The sequence below is a fragment of the Onthophagus taurus genome, chromosome 2 (genome assembly GCF_036711975.1).
Source record: "Onthophagus taurus isolate NC chromosome 2, IU_Otau_3.0, whole genome shotgun sequence".
In the NCBI taxonomy this organism is placed as follows: Eukaryota; Metazoa; Arthropoda; class Insecta; order Coleoptera; family Scarabaeidae; genus Onthophagus; species Onthophagus taurus.
Genome location: NC_091967.1, coordinates 21,294,672 through 21,310,664, shown reverse-complemented (window position 1 = coordinate 21,310,664; position 15,993 = coordinate 21,294,672). Strand labels below are relative to the sequence as shown.

The 15,993-nt window shown below is 34.9% G+C and overlaps 1 protein-coding gene across 2 annotated transcripts in view; it reads right to left on the bottom strand.

Moving 5' to 3' along the window:
- Nucleotides 1-15,993, bottom strand: part of LOC111426260 (heterogeneous nuclear ribonucleoprotein C) — a 230,884-nt gene that overhangs the window by 202,727 nt on the left and 12,164 nt on the right. The window contains exon 1 of one of the 2 annotated variants that reach the window (XM_071194495.1): nt 11,868-11,887. The exons of the other annotated variant lie outside the window; for it this stretch is intronic. The gene's annotated coding sequence lies outside the window, so the exon portion shown is untranslated. Of the gene's footprint in view, nt 1-11,867; nt 11,888-15,993 lie in introns of those variants that run through there. 2 annotated transcript variants of the gene reach the window in all.

Genomic DNA, 15,993 nt, shown 5'->3' with positions numbered 1-15,993 from the left:
TTTCCCGAAAACTTTGGCGGTACCAAATTCAGAAAAATATCCTCTTTCATATTCTATAATAAAAATGGTATTTGAAAAAAAGTTACGATGACGTCATAACTTGTTTAAAAATGGCGGAAAAAATATGAAATCTATACCAAAAGATTGCAAAAAATGTAAATTCTTAGCCCCGTCTCAGCGATTTTTCCATAAACTGTTATTAGTTGTTTTAATGAATTTATCCGTTATTTTTGGGAAACCTGTATAATTCTCCATCCAAATTTTAATGTTTTATTTTATTAATATATGGGAACAAATATAGTACATATAAATATATAGTATATATAAATATATCTCTGTGTGGGTGGGACACAGAGATATTTAGTTTTTAATACATAATGTATAATACAAATAGTGTATTTTTGTTTGCTGATCGAATAGTTGGATTATTTATTTGTTGATTTATTATGTTTCTTTTTAGGTCTGCATTTTGCTGTATTTTTAGGAAGATATGATTTTGCAAAATTAATATCCGTGTAATCAGAAAAACCTTTTTTTTCCTAGTTTAAACGTAAAACACACCTAGAACAATTTGAATCAGCAAAGTTTGAGTTATTTTAGATCGTTATATGTTTTTTAATTGTTATTGTGTAATTTAAAACCGCTGACGCAAGAATTACTGACTGAAACTTCCAAAAACTTTATAGAGTTTTATAGAGAATATTTTCAAAGAGTTAAGTGTCCTTTATAGAGTTGTTACTGCAAATAATAGCTGTTCCAGATTGCTTTCGGTATAATAAGTATATATTTGTAATATGGAATTGAAAATAGAAAAACTATGGTCACGGCAATCAACTAGACATTTTGGCAGCCAAACCTATTTTTAGTTATAACTTCGTAATGATGTATCCCATAATTTTGATTTTCTAGAATAATAACTAGAACAAGTAGAACAACCCAGAACAACTAAGAAAATCTGATTTTTCCAAAAATGGGGGGATAGTCAAAAAACTTGTTTTTTCGGTTTTTCTCGCCGAGTTTTTATTTTTTCTATTTGCCGCTTTGGAACAATGTAAAACAACTCTAGAACAATATAACCCCATAAAAAACCTTTTCTTTTTGTATTATTTTTCGATTATCGAGCATTTCTCTTGTTATAATCAAAATACTATACATGTAAAATCCTATGTAATTGGGGGATACGATTCTTGAAAGGATTGGAGGCTAACTTCGCATAGGTGAACTAACACTAGATATTCGGGTTTAGCCTTTTAAGACGGCTAAACCCGAATGTTTTTAGTTCTGGGTCTAGTATTAGTTCTAATGCTAGTGTTAGTTCCAGTTTTAGTTGTTATTCAGAATTAGATTGTTGTATATTTTTCATTGATCTAAAACTAGAACTAACACTAGACCTAGAACTAGAATGTTTCGGGTTTAGCCATACGTCTTCAGACGCACGGTTAGTTTCGAGTTCTCCTTTTACGACGCCTTTTCCCCTTATTATGATGTTATGTCTGCAACGGACAATGGCGCGGCTACTGTTTTGGTTTTACTTGACTTCTCTAAAGCGTTTGACACTATTAATCATCAACTTCTCTTAGCAATTCTTCATTATATTGGGTTCAATAATACAGCCTTAAATTTTTTTAATAATTATCTGTGCGGCAGAAGTCAGTTTGTGGTTATTGATAATGATGTGTCGGATCCTGCCGTATTGAGGTCTGGTGTGCCGCAGGGCTCTACATTGGGTCCCCTTTTGTTCACTATCTATACGTCTCAAATGTTGATCTTTGACCGCTTTTGCTCAAAATTTCATATCTATGCGGATGACACACAACTTTACCACAGCTTTAGCTCAAATAATGTGCTAGAGTCTGTTGCAGATGTAAACAATGATCTAGATAAATTTTTAAATATTACTAAGAAACAATGTCTTTTGTTAAATGGGAATAAATCTTTCTATATGTTATTCGGGGGTAGGGAATCCAAAGCGCTTGTCAGCAATATGGCCCATATCTTTATAGATGGAATTGAATTGGAGAGGAAGGTCTGTGTCAAGGATCTTGGTCTTTACATTGACGACAGCTTAAGGTTTACACGTAACACAAGTGAACTGATCAGGCGTGCTTACGCAAAATTGAAAATGCTGTTTGCTCATAGGCAAGTCTTGAACGCCGATATTAAAAAGAATCTTTGCGAGTCTGTAATTTTATCCAACTTTACATACTGTGACACAATTTACGGCCACTGCCTGTTGACTGATGATGCGCGGCGTATTCAAGTAGTTCAGAATTCTTGTATTCGTTTTATATTTGGTATACGCCGACGTCAGAGAGTATCGTATAAGCTGGGGGAGTTGAGGTGGCTGAGTATGTCGAGTCGTCGTCGGTTACACTTTGGTTGTTTTCTTTATAAAGTTGTGTCAAGTAAGCTACCACCTTACCTCACCAACAAAATTATTTACAGAACGGACATTCATAATATTAATGTACGGCGTAAGGACCTCATTGACATTCCTCGTCACCGTACCCAATTGTTCAAGAGGTCTTTTAGTTATAACGCGGCATGTATTTTGAATAAGTACAGTCTGCTTTTTGCTCAACCATCGTTTCGCACTTTTAAAGAGTCTTTGCGTCTTAAATTGCTTAATGACTAACGCGTCGTTCTACCTTCAACTCGAATTAGTGTATATATATTTTTTTTTCTTTTTAGTTTGTTAGGGACATTTATTAATTTTTATTTGTTTAGGCTCTTCATTTTTTATATTTTTTTCGTTTTTTACTTATCGGCCACTATAATTGTTTTCAGCTTGAATTTAATTTTGATTTGTTATTACTTTATTTTGTTTTTTTTATATATTTCTTTTTTTTTGTGTATGGGATTTCCAGGAAGACCAGGACGCCATAATTTGGCTTACTGATGGAAATACCCTTTGGCAAACTCTATACTTAGTTATTTTAATGTATTACCTATATTGTATTGTTATGCCAATAAACTATTATTATTATTATTATTATTATTCCGTTATATCCAGATTTTACTATATGTTTTATTGTTTATGTTTAGGTTGAATATACAAAAATCGTTTAAATCAAAATTTGTTATTGATTTCTGTATGTGTAATTTCTTATTTAAAAACAAACACAAAATTGGATTAAAACTTGTTTATCCAAAATCAACGAAAACCATAAAACCTGTTTGTTGTCACAAAGTAGAACAGCGTTGACGAGAAAAATTCAATACCGATAAATTAATCACAGGACCGTTTTAATCGAATAGTCTCCCGTCCAGTGGATATTTTGCAATTCGACAAATTCGGCCTCCTCTAAATTTATTACCCTTATCGCGACTGGGGCGAAAGGGCGCACGGCAATCGGCTGTATCCCGCGAAAATAAATAGCGGCAAATCGCATTCGCATTAATTAACGGGGAAATTTTTGCATCGTAAATTCGCCCACAATTTTCGACAAATTAAAAAAGTGACGTGAACTAGAAAACAGATTTTTTCGACAGATAACCAGTTTTGTTGTTTAAAATAATTGTTTATGTACACAAAATATAAGTAAAGTTTAACGAATAAAAGCTTCTTGGCTAAAGCTCCCATTTTTACAATAGTATTATCATATGTTACATAAAACCTCCTATAACAAGATTCGTGTATTTACCGTATCCAATCAATTGCGGATTTAATTTAGAAGCGTATGTTGTTTATGAAAACATAAAACGGAAAATTTACTGAAGTAGTTCGGTAAGCTAAAGCTTGAAAGCGAGTTAGTTCAGTTTGTGTACGGCAGTTGGTTGTTGTTTACGCCAGCACCAACGTTAATTGTTAAAGTTGCTATATCGGCGTTCCTTTTTGCATTCCCGTCGAAAAGCAAATCTTTCCACCCCGAACCACCGCGTTCGCGAAACGGCAAGGCCGTATTACTGTGTGTACTCATAAGCTGCGCGTGAAGTATTAAATTCTCTTTTAAACAGAAAGCCAGTTTCCCCGTCACCCCTTCGCCTCCATTATTAAAGTTTCAGCTATCATTTACACTTTATGCGACATGTGTTTACTTTGTAACCCAGTTGCGAACTGTCCCCCTCACGACTGTGATATATTACACTAGTCCATTTGCATAATTTTTTTTTATAATAGTTGCACGCGAGAATTTTTTTCTTTTTAAAACACATTTTTTTAATTAAAAGTAAATAATTAAAAACATCATTAAGGTATATTTTTGAATTACCGTTAATTTGTCCCAATTGAGTCTAAGAATTAACGAAACGAAAAAAACGTATTTATTTTCGGCACGTGAAAAAAACATAAATCTGAGCAAAATCCTAATGAAAAACAGTTGGCAAGATAAAGTTACCGAAGAAGACCCTGAGGCATGCAACCTGGCTATATATTTATCCCCTTGATATCGGAAGATATATCGTCGAGGGATAACGATCTGTTTTGCGTTTCTGTTTGAATTGGTTAATTGGAAAGTTGGTCCGTTCGTTTTTTCTTCCTGCGGTTGGCGATTTACTGCGGTGATGCTAGCGAAAGGGTAATAGATCAAGTTGTGGTGTCAGACAGGAACCTTTGTTCCTCCCGTAGGACAATCCGTCCAGAAACGTATGTAACGTACAGGAGGAAGGATTAAGGCTTAGTACCGAATATCAAACTACCGGAACTGCCCTTTCTCGACAGGCTTCACCTGCTGTGAGTTTCCTGTAGGGTTTCCTGACTCACAGTCGTCAGGCCCCCGCGAGACCGGCTATCCAAGAAAATTTGCATTTTACTTCTAGAACTTACTGTTAGTTAAATCTGGTTTCGTATTCAATACTAAATAATACTGTTCAAATGCATAGTTCTTTTTTTATTATAAACAGGAAATTGCCCACAATAAAAATAAACCATAACAAACCATTAAAAGATATCGTAACGCAAATATTTAGACTTGCTCAGGTAATTATGTCTAAAACAAACCAATTACGTTAAAACATCCACAATTTATGAATACTAATTTTTTTTGTTGTGTTGTACGAGTCTGTACAATCCCCCCCGAAGAAAAATGTCATAATTCCAGATAAAAAATGTCATTTTACCTTCGAACTACCGGTATATTTTTGCCTGAGTTAGCGTGGTTGAGATGCGTATCGCGAATTACGGAAAATACGTTCAGCCGTCGTGGCTTTTTAACCACCAGCGGCGTTTCGCAACACGCAACAGTTTACACGGTAATTTATGGCAACATATTTGTGAACACTTTTGTTCCGTGTTGAAATATTGGATTTTCGTTGTTCTAATAATCTCTTTGTCACAAATCTTAAAATAAATTTTACGCTTTGTTTCCATATTCTTGGAGTTGTATTAATGAGCGCGTTATTCAACAAAACACAAGATTAATTAATAAGTCATGATTCGTCGCATGATTCGATTTCACATACTAACCGAATTAAGGTTATTTAACACTGGATCGCTGTACAATCGAAAATTCAATTAGTCGTTAATGAAATTGATAAAGATCAAATTTGCGCCGTCGGACGTGACCTATTTGTATGAAACCGATACTAATTTAGAGTGATGTGTAACGGGCTAATTTATGGTAGGGTTACGCAGTTTTCAAATACATATCATTAAATGTGGTTGGTAGTCGAAATTTATAAAATTGTATATATATTCATTTAAAAGATCTTAACTATATAGGTTGTTTTAATAGACTTTGAGAATAATATTATCGTACCAATAACTGGCTATAAGTGTTGTAATAATTTTATGGAACAGAAATAAACCGTGAAGTTACACCGCGTATTTATTTTCAATTAGCCTATATGTTTTAATTAATTCTATCATATTTACAAATTCCAAAAATGTAAAGGTGGTAACTTGTTCTTGAGGAAAATCATTCACAATCTTTACTTTTATACTCTGTTACAGAAATAACTCCCCAAGATATAACCCCAAATAATGCAATAAATCACTCAAAACAGCACGTGTGATAGATAGTGTTAAAAGCCTATAAATATATCCATCGCGAAATTCAGAATCCACAAACTGTATTATCCCGTAATATCCTGTTTAGAAAAATCATGTTATCTTTAATGCATTTGAATCATAATTCTTGTCACAGAATAAATAAAGATTTTTCCCCCAGAGCTTTTTATAAAAGTTAACTGCACAAGACTTGTAATAAGGAAAAATAAAAATCCTAAAAGACGCCTGAACTAAAGTTATTAATCCTGCAAAACATGAAAGCAATCACAAAAATGGCCGATATAATACACTCGACCGCAATTAACAAAATTAATACTCGACATAGATGAAAAAGCTGATGTAAAAGATTAGGATTAAATATACGACAAAGCACAAATAGTCACCACTAAATTTAAAAGCACATAACATGGTAAGAAAGCTCATAAATAAAGGAGACATTAAGTAAGGACAGCTCCATCAGTAGGCACTATAAGTCACTTAGGATTTGAGAATAAGTAAGAAAATTTATACTTTACCTGTGAAAATCATCTCAAACAGAATCTATTTTGGAAGGAAGACAGAATTCTTTGATATATACGATAAAATTGTAGGAATAATCAGTATTCAGGTAATGTCTAGAAAGTGTCGTGGCGTTCGCTCCTTAAACTTCCAATCACAATACTCTCTTCAACCGTACTCTCTGTGAAATCGTTCTCACATAACTATTACTAGATTGGATTGAAACTATATTCGTACTTGGACAGCAAGTTCACAAATCGCGATGTCTAATGGCAGGAAAAAAATTAATAAATTTTCGAATTTATGTTGCTTACGTATCAAAACGTCACGTGGACTGGTCAGGGGGACCAAAAGTGATAAGAATGGGAAAGAGTATCTTTCTCCATGTCCATAGTAAACTGAACACAAGAATTGAAATCACAGAGAAGGGTAATATCGGCTGAACATCATTGACATCGTGGCTAAATTGTCCCATATCTTTGCTTCAAAATTTTTTCAAATTAGAAAACAGCGGGCTCTAACATAAAATTTACGACCTTCTCAGCAGGATGCAACAGACCACCGTCTGTCTAAACAAAGGAGGAGGAGTCGAGGATATTGTCAGATGCAGATCTCATAAAAGAAATGATAGATTCTACAGATGCGGGATATGATCGTTATCCAATAGGAACTTACACAACATCTGTAACTTTGAATCCCATAAGTGGACGGGAGCAGAGCTAATCATTTTAGTAGCAAAAAACAAGTAAAACGAGCAAAGGAGACAGTTTTGAGTAAGAAATGTCTTAATTCCATAAAATGAATCAAAATATTGCGCTAAAAACTTGAATTTAAAAATGGATCAAGGGAAATAAGAATTAATGACGATATTGCTCAGCAATTAGTTGTCTAAAATTGATACCTATTTCCAAATGATGTCCGAGTTAGGCGCTCTGCTGTGGTACAAAAAAATGTCTTCTGAACAACTCTCCTATTTTATTTAAGTTCCCTTTCATTTAATCAACATTGTGTCTCGTCACGGTGATTTTCACTTTAATTCTTTGCTTGAATATTAAAATACTCTGGCCAGAATATATACACATTGGCATAACATTTAAATCAAGCATTTACTGCCTTCAACAAGTGCCCACCACATCATTTCCAATATGTAAGGCAAGTTGTAGAGAATAATTTATTGACTAGTGAGATTCTTATGAAATAAACATCACCCAAAGGTATTCACTAATTAATAAAATCTTTACCAAAGAAAAAAGCGCCTCATGTTCTCGGTCATGAACTAATAACAAATTGTATATTAATGAATCTCCCACGTAAACACTTTGCTTTTTTAGCGAGCCTTTTGAATGCATGCTGAATGCAATATCGTATAATTTACAGAAATATTTGTAAACGCCCATATTTGACTATTTCATAAACCTGGTAAAAACAAATCAAAATTGGAAAGCTATAGGCCAATCAACCTATTATGTACCCTTCCAAAAGTTGTAGAAAAGATAATACAAAAAAGATTATACGACAAACATTAGGTCTTTCGCCACCTTTTCAGTTCGGCTAAAAACAAAGACACTCAACAAGCTATTATCTCTAGACATTAGTCGACTTAATTCAGGATAGTTTTGAAAATGAATCGGGGGGACGGCTTTTAAACGCATTTAACGAAGATGAGGTAAACATGAAGATCGCGACCAATAAAACGAAAAGCATGGTCATCGCAAAATCACACATCTCACAGACCAGCTGTTAAATTTCCACTCTCTCAAAATACAAATCAATGCGTATGGGTATCTAAAGGGCAGCGTCACAAAGCAATCCTCAAATTAAATATTTCAGTATACTTTAAGTTAATCCTTGTATCGTTTCGGAAAAACAGAATCTATTTTACCAAAATTCACGAACACATTTCCTACAAATCACCAATTAGAGCAGATATTACCCATGGAAGTGTCCTACCAATAATTCTCTGTAATATGTACATGTGTGACATCACCGAAGGTATAAACTATGACGTAGTTATGTTTGCTGAAGACACAGTTTTATTTACAAAAGATTACGAAATGACGATAGTAATAAAAAAATGTAAATAAATGGCGAAAAGATTAATAGGTGGTAAACTGGTGGAACTTAGAAGTAAATGAACCACAATGTGCTGCATTTTATACTAACAATAAGACAAATAAAAGACCCTCAAGAACTGGTAATAAATAACCAACTAATGTTATGTGTATTATGTACATTTCAAAATAAATTATTGAGAACAGCAGAGGTGAGTGGCACGCAATTAATAAATAGCTCCATAGAGAACTAGGTGTCTAAACAATTGAGGAATTTGTTATATAAAACGAAAAATTCCATGAAAATCTAAACAAAGCAATCATTAAATCGTTGGATAAAATACGAATACTATAATCAACAGAACCGTTTTCTCTACATGATTTCTATTCGGAAGCTACCAAGAATCCATAAAATGTTTAAAAGATTATATCGCTCAAGAAAACGAAGATTTTAGTGTGGTGTATTTATTTATACATATGTCCGCCCATGTATATTATAAATCTTACGGGGTCTTGCCCCCTCGAATTACCGTTAGGATTTATCTTTACTGGGATTTACGTAAGTTGTTGAAATCAACTTGATGGAAGAACATCAAAGAAAAAGTATCTACTCAACACTATAAAAAAGCTCGTACAGGAAACGCTTTAGAATTTGTTGAATTGCAAGAAAGTTGACGAGCGACAACGCAAGGCGTATTATGGCGTGTATTTTATTTATTTTTTCAACGATCTTAATTCATAAACAACTTTGGTTATTTAAAAAATAGGAAGCCATTTTTTTCGAATACACTAATGATGTAAGAATCCACAAACCAAAATGATTTGTTTATAAAATGGTGAGCGAGCTTCTTCGCGCATTTGCAGTAGGGAATATCGAAAGCATTTCGAGATAAAAGGTTTCTGAGCTCAAATTGGAATTCTGTGCTATAAACATATTCATGAAAGTATAAATTGATATTTATCTCATTTATAGTTTGAATTTGTTTCGGAAAAATGTTGAAGCATGACACCCGCAACATCTTCTGGAATTTTAATTCCCTTAATGTCGCCTTTAATAATAATTTATGGTTATAATCATCTTGCTTAATCGCAATTTAATGCATCCTTAACAATTACTATCCTTCCATTAAATTAGCATGTTAATCGAGTTTTAAACTGGGCTATAACTTATCTAAAATCACAAAAGAGAACAATCGCACCACATTTTTATGAAACTATTACAATAGGATTAATCATTCTAAAAGATTATTATGGAACCCCTTTGAAGTAGAACTAATTGTATACTAATGGTGAGATTTTAATGGTAAGGCTTTAGATGTTGAAACTATGCCAAATTCTTCACGTAATTTTCGGATTCATTACAAGGAAGATTAAATTCTCAGAAATACGAGACTGTTCATGCGTTAGCTAAATTTAACTATAAAAATAATCTACTTATTTTCATCATAAATGTGTTTATACTGAATGTTGAGTATATGTATATTTTTTGTAATTGATTTATAAGAGCTTTCGTTTAAAAAAAATAAATCACTTATTTCAACCCAATGACTTTGTAACATGAAAATAAACGGAATACACCACAATAAACTGGAAAATACGCAACAAACATTGTTTTTCTCTTTAACATTGTAAACTCCGTAACTTACCTTTATGTAAATTAAACAAGGTACCGCAAAACAACCAACACCAAACCAACAACAATATTGATATCGGTGCTAGCAGCTGAGAGTAGGTCAGGAAGTGCACGTTTCCTACCTTTGTTTTACATCCCGTTTAGCGCCCCCATCCCTTGTGGTACACTTCACATAGGCGTACGTAAATACTGCCGACGAAGTAGTCCGTCGTCGTTTTAATAAAGCTACGAGCTCGCGTTTGCTTCTCGAGTTTACAGCCGTCCGTTTTGAAATACGAAAACACGTATAGAAAGAACTTAAACATGAGGAGGGCTTGTTGCGTGCAACCTTAATAAGATAAAGGTCGAATACGGTTCGATAGAAATGCCACACCATGGCTCCCCTTTCCTCGTCGTCCCGCATGAATATGCATTTCCGTCCGATACAAGATTGAATCTTGCGAAACGTGTATTAGCCGCGGAAAAGAAGTAATTTACATAATACCGTAATAGCTGTAATTATTAAACATTATTTCCGCGTCACGTTACGCCACCAGTTTTCTCATCAACGACAACGTCGCGTCGGTTGACCAGAAAGGACCGTTTTAAAATGCTTTTTGGACTTTTAAATTTAATTAAATGAGTGTGGCTTGCAGTCGCCACCCTGTCTGTGTAATTTCACTTAAAATATCAACCTGAGGTCGCATTCGGGTCGTCCTACTACTTCCTCTAGAAAAAAGAAAAACCAAAATGTCACCTAAATGTTCAACACCGTTTAAGTTGTTCAGGGGTTACCTTACGATGATAACAAAATTCTCATTAAAACCATTTAATAGGATCTTTCGGGGAGTTTACATTTAACTAAACTTTTCCGACCCAACTCAAATTGTGTAATATTATCTTTAAGAATTTTATTTTAACTTCTTTAATTTAAAAAAAAACGAATGAAAGAAAGTGTTTTTTAGTAAATTAAAAACGTCTTTAATTTACTAAGGGAAGCAAACATATCTAACCGTTTGTACAAATCACTCAATTGATTGTGTTTACATCCACCCTTGCGTATATCACAAGGAAGAGGGTTAAGGGGGGCCACTAACCCGAGACTGGGGTAGCCAGGGTTACACTGCAATGCGTGCTTTCCCCATCGATGGATGACCACATCTATCTTTTCGAGGTAATTTGCCCGGCCATTATTCTTAATGACGGAGGTCCGAGGGAAGGAGCCGGCGCCAAATTGCATGTAAATTTTACATCGGCCACTTTGCTCCTCCTAAAAAATACAGGACGCAGCGATTTATCGCCAAACGGGGTCACCAGAGAAATTAGATTAAACGAGTTGACCGTGTACGATGGAAAAATATCCGTTTTTGGCGTTTAAACCCCCTGGCAATCAACAAAATCCGTGTTATGCTCGTGCCAATCTGTTCGATGATTGACTTGTTAATAGCTAGTGCATGCTGAAAACAAACCATGGCGTGAGATTTTTCGAAAAATAGTCATTTTTTTGTAATACATCTGTCCAAAATAGACATTAATGACGAATTCTATGAATACGTAATAATTTGGGGGTTCTTTATTCGACGTTATAACATAAAATATTTTTAGTTATGCTTAGTGTGTCTTAGTAATTAGAGTTACATTAATTGAACAGTATGAGATTTAATAAATAGGATTATTATCTTGTTCAATAAAGGGTGAAAGCAAACAGAAGACGGGCAATCGGCTGTTCTGGGTGCAATCATCGAACCCAATTACTTACCGGAGAGGAAGAGCAAATAGAACGGTTGTTTTTACTTCGGCGCGTTGCGGAGAAGGATCTCGATCAATTGGCTCCGGTTAATTGGGGCTTAAGTGTTAAATTATGAGGACAATACGGCTTCCCGTCGAGGACGCCACTCCGACGGTAAGTCGATTACTTGTCCCAGGAGACAAGTGATAGACTCCAATTGCTGGATGAAAAAGAACGATAAATTACGAGGACGAATTTACTCGTTAATTTTTCTAATAGTTTCTATATTTAATATATGAAAGTTTTTCCCAATTTTTTTTCCATTTACTTTTGTTTAACAAATATAAATGCAGCTTTCAGCAAAATAATATTGATTGCCTTCATTTTATTCAGACGTTGACTGACATTTTTGAATACCTAAAATAACGAAGTAAAAATAAAATCATAAACACGTCGTAAATAATCTATTCGGGCTATCGAAAACCGATCGTAACCAAAGTGGATCGTTTTTAAAAACTTTAATACGAGCTGACCGAAAAGCGGAAAAGTTTCGCATTAAAACGCCGTGCGGCGGCTTAATGAACGCGGAAGATGGGGATCGCCGCATCCATACCAATTAGTACAAAAAAAAATCGGAGCCCCTTCAGAGTCCTTCCGTGAAGTCGATATCATCCAGCCATTCGTCATCAGATCACGCCTCATCCATTAATTATCGGCGCCGAGGCGACACCGGTGGCGGTAACGTTAAGGGGGAAGTAGAGGGAAAGACAAAGGCGAAGGAAAGCTAAGGGGTTCCATCTCTTCTCCTAAGGCGAGAATATCGAATTGCTCAAAGGGAAAAACGAAAAACGGAAACCCGAGGAGCGATACCTAATTGAATTTCCTCGGAAATTGACGCCTTAATTTACAACGCAGATTTTTTCGCGCAGTCGCACCGCGAGGGCAAAATCGTGCCACCGCTTTTGGTCGAATTCGTTTCTACCGCCAAAGCGAAAATCCAATAACATGGAAATCGGGATTGTACGCCCTATTTGACGTTTGTAATATGTGTAGCACTCGAGTATTTGCATATCGCGGAAAATATTACGGCTGTGTCGACGGATCGGACCTCGTTCGCGTTTTCGATTGTAATCGAAACTTAATTATAAAGGGAACATTGTCGAACTCGTTGATGCGCTAACGGTTATTTCATGCAATTTGCTCACCGTTTGCTGCCGCTTTTCAAACGAGAAAAGAAATTGTGCTCTCTGCCAACTAGAGCGTTATTAATTCCTTTTGTCTATGTACCAAGCGACCTTATACTATTGTTTATAGAATTGACGTGAATTGTATTATCTTATTAAGGTGGGGTATAGAAATTGCTTTTCAAACAATTCTATCAACTTTCCCGCAAAAAATAAATACAATAGCACCTCGATATAACGAAATAATACGGGGAAAGTTATAGCCAAAAGTCCGTAATATGAAAAATTATTAGCCGTAGAGCTAAGCAGAGCTGTGCCTCTTGACACGGCTAAATCCGTATGTTTCTAGTTCTAAGTGTACTGTTAGTTATAGCACTAAAACTAACAACAGACCTAGAACTAGAAATATGCAGGTTTTGCCATCTTAAGAGACGTACGGCTAAACCCGAATGTTTTTTTTTGTTATAGTGTTAGTACCACTTTTAGTTCAATGAAGATATAGGGTAAAGCATACAATTATTACACAGCAATAGCTATTAGACACCACAGATTTATTTTTCTATAACAAGAACTTTGCTGTAGGTTTATGTATCACAGTCGGTTGACGGTGGTAAATTAATGTGTAGACTATGAGATGACTATAGTATTGCCGAAATATGACGTAAAATTGACATGTTAAGTTAACCTGAACATCGTCGGTGCCACAGCCAGTTATTTTGCTACAGTTTTTGACAAGCTTCGTCTTTTTTTGTGAGGTTGATTGTGAAACATTAAAGTAAGTTATGATTATTATCCAATCTCAAAGGGTAAACTATTCCAATATCCAATTGTTGTAATAATATATATATATATAATAATAAATATATAAAATTGTTAGTCGAAATGGTTATTGGACCTAAGGACCTATGGGCCTTATTTTTTCTTAAAGGTTACCAAAAATGGTCAAAAAGCAATCATATGATCCCAATCACATGCTGTTGGCCATTTAAGAAATGCAGAAAGGTAAATCTTCTCTAAGAGATATTGCCAACAAATATAATGTGCCAAAATTAAAACTTCATTTTAAAGTTAAACATGTTGGGCATAAAGAGAGTTTTGGGTCTTGTACCATTTTAACTGAAACGAGACAACTTGTTTAGTATATTGGATAAAGGAGATGGCTAATAGAGGTTTTCCTAGAAATAAAGAGTATATGATCTCTGAGTAAGCAAATGATAATATTCCGTTTCAATCAAATTTTTAACCTATATGTAAATGATTAACTTTTATCCAGCGACGAGAACTCCGCAACGAGTTTAGTCAAATCAATTAATCGATCCGATGTGGTCAAATCAAGTTTCTTTGGCAATTACCTCACCTTATTAAACATGCCGAAACAATTGCAATATCATTGCAAAAATTTCAGGAAAAGCACGGGAAGAAGAGATTATTACAGATAGAAACAGAACGACAAAATAAAAGAAACCTTAATGAGAAAAGAAAGACGACAATCACAAAAAACGGTACTAAACTGAAATGTTTTGTTTGCGGCAAAACGTGTCGATATAAGACTAACTAACTTGGTGCAGAAGCAATGGGCTCAGCATCAATCCAAACAAAATCGAAACAGTCCCTTTCAGTCGGAGAAGGAAGCTACAATTGAAACAAAAGTTAAATATCTAGGGGTAACACTAGACAGTAAATTAAACTGGAACTCCCACATAGACAAGGTGAGGAAACAGGCCATTATGGCTAACCAGATCTGCCGCAGGCTTCTCGGAAGGAACTGGGGTCTTAAAGCACGAATGGCTCATTGGGCCTATGTAGCAATAATCAGACCCATGGTCACCTATGCCACTTCATTTATATATACAAAAGGAGGCATCTTTAAGTGTCTTATCACTAAAAACTTGGTCTTCATTCAAGCTGATGAAGGGTAATTTCAGAGGACACCACAAAATGCTCAAGAACCCATGTCTAAATCACTTGATTGAAATTAAAACGGACCTTATACCGACAGAATACAATTTTGACCTGCCGTAATAATTTAAAATGTGATTGGTATTTTCAGTATCATATACGAAATCAGAGAAGTTACATTCGAAAGAATCTTCTAAGAAAAGTCCTTCAGTGTCCAATAACTGTATGGTTTACCCTACAACAACCTAACCTTGCATTGAATCTAGTGCATCAAATGTTTCTAGTTCTAGATCTAGTGTTAGTTCTAGTTTTCGTTCAATGAAAAATATACAACAATCTAACGTTGAATAACAACTAAAACTAGACTTAACACTAGCATTAGAACTAACACTAGACCTAGAACTAGAAACATTCGGGATTAGCCGTTTTAAAAAACGAACGGCTAAACCTGAATGTTTCTAGTTCTAGATCTAGTGTTAGTTCCACTTTTAGTTAAAAAAAAATGTGCAACAATCTAACGCTGAATAACAATTAAAACTGGAACTACCGTCCTGAATTTATACAACCAAAGTCCGTTATATTGAGATTTGACTGTAGACACATTTTTGTATGTCATAAACCCTATCAAATTTACATCGTGTTATATAAATCACTGGGGTTTTTCTCTATAAGTGAATGAGTACGACAATAAGCGGGGTGGACTTCAGGATTCGCATAAAACACCTTTCTATTTGCTCTGATCTATTTTCGCTCGTGACGAATTTATAGTTTTCGCTTAAAGTCCACATCGAGTCGGATTATATAGCGCCACCGTAAAATTTGGCATCGATGTATTGTCGTCGAACAGAATACTCGTTCGCGTGTCGCTCCGTGGAGTAAAAACTTTACGACTGCCGAACATTCGATTAGGAAGCGAATGAGAACACCATGAGATGCCGTTATGAAGCTGAACATCGTAAATTCGACGATGTCCCTAGAATTAATCGTTCTGTTCGAGGTGGAATTGATTGCCAATCTGCACTTGATAGTCTCCATAAATGTTTTAGGACTAAATATAATGGCATCAAAATAAT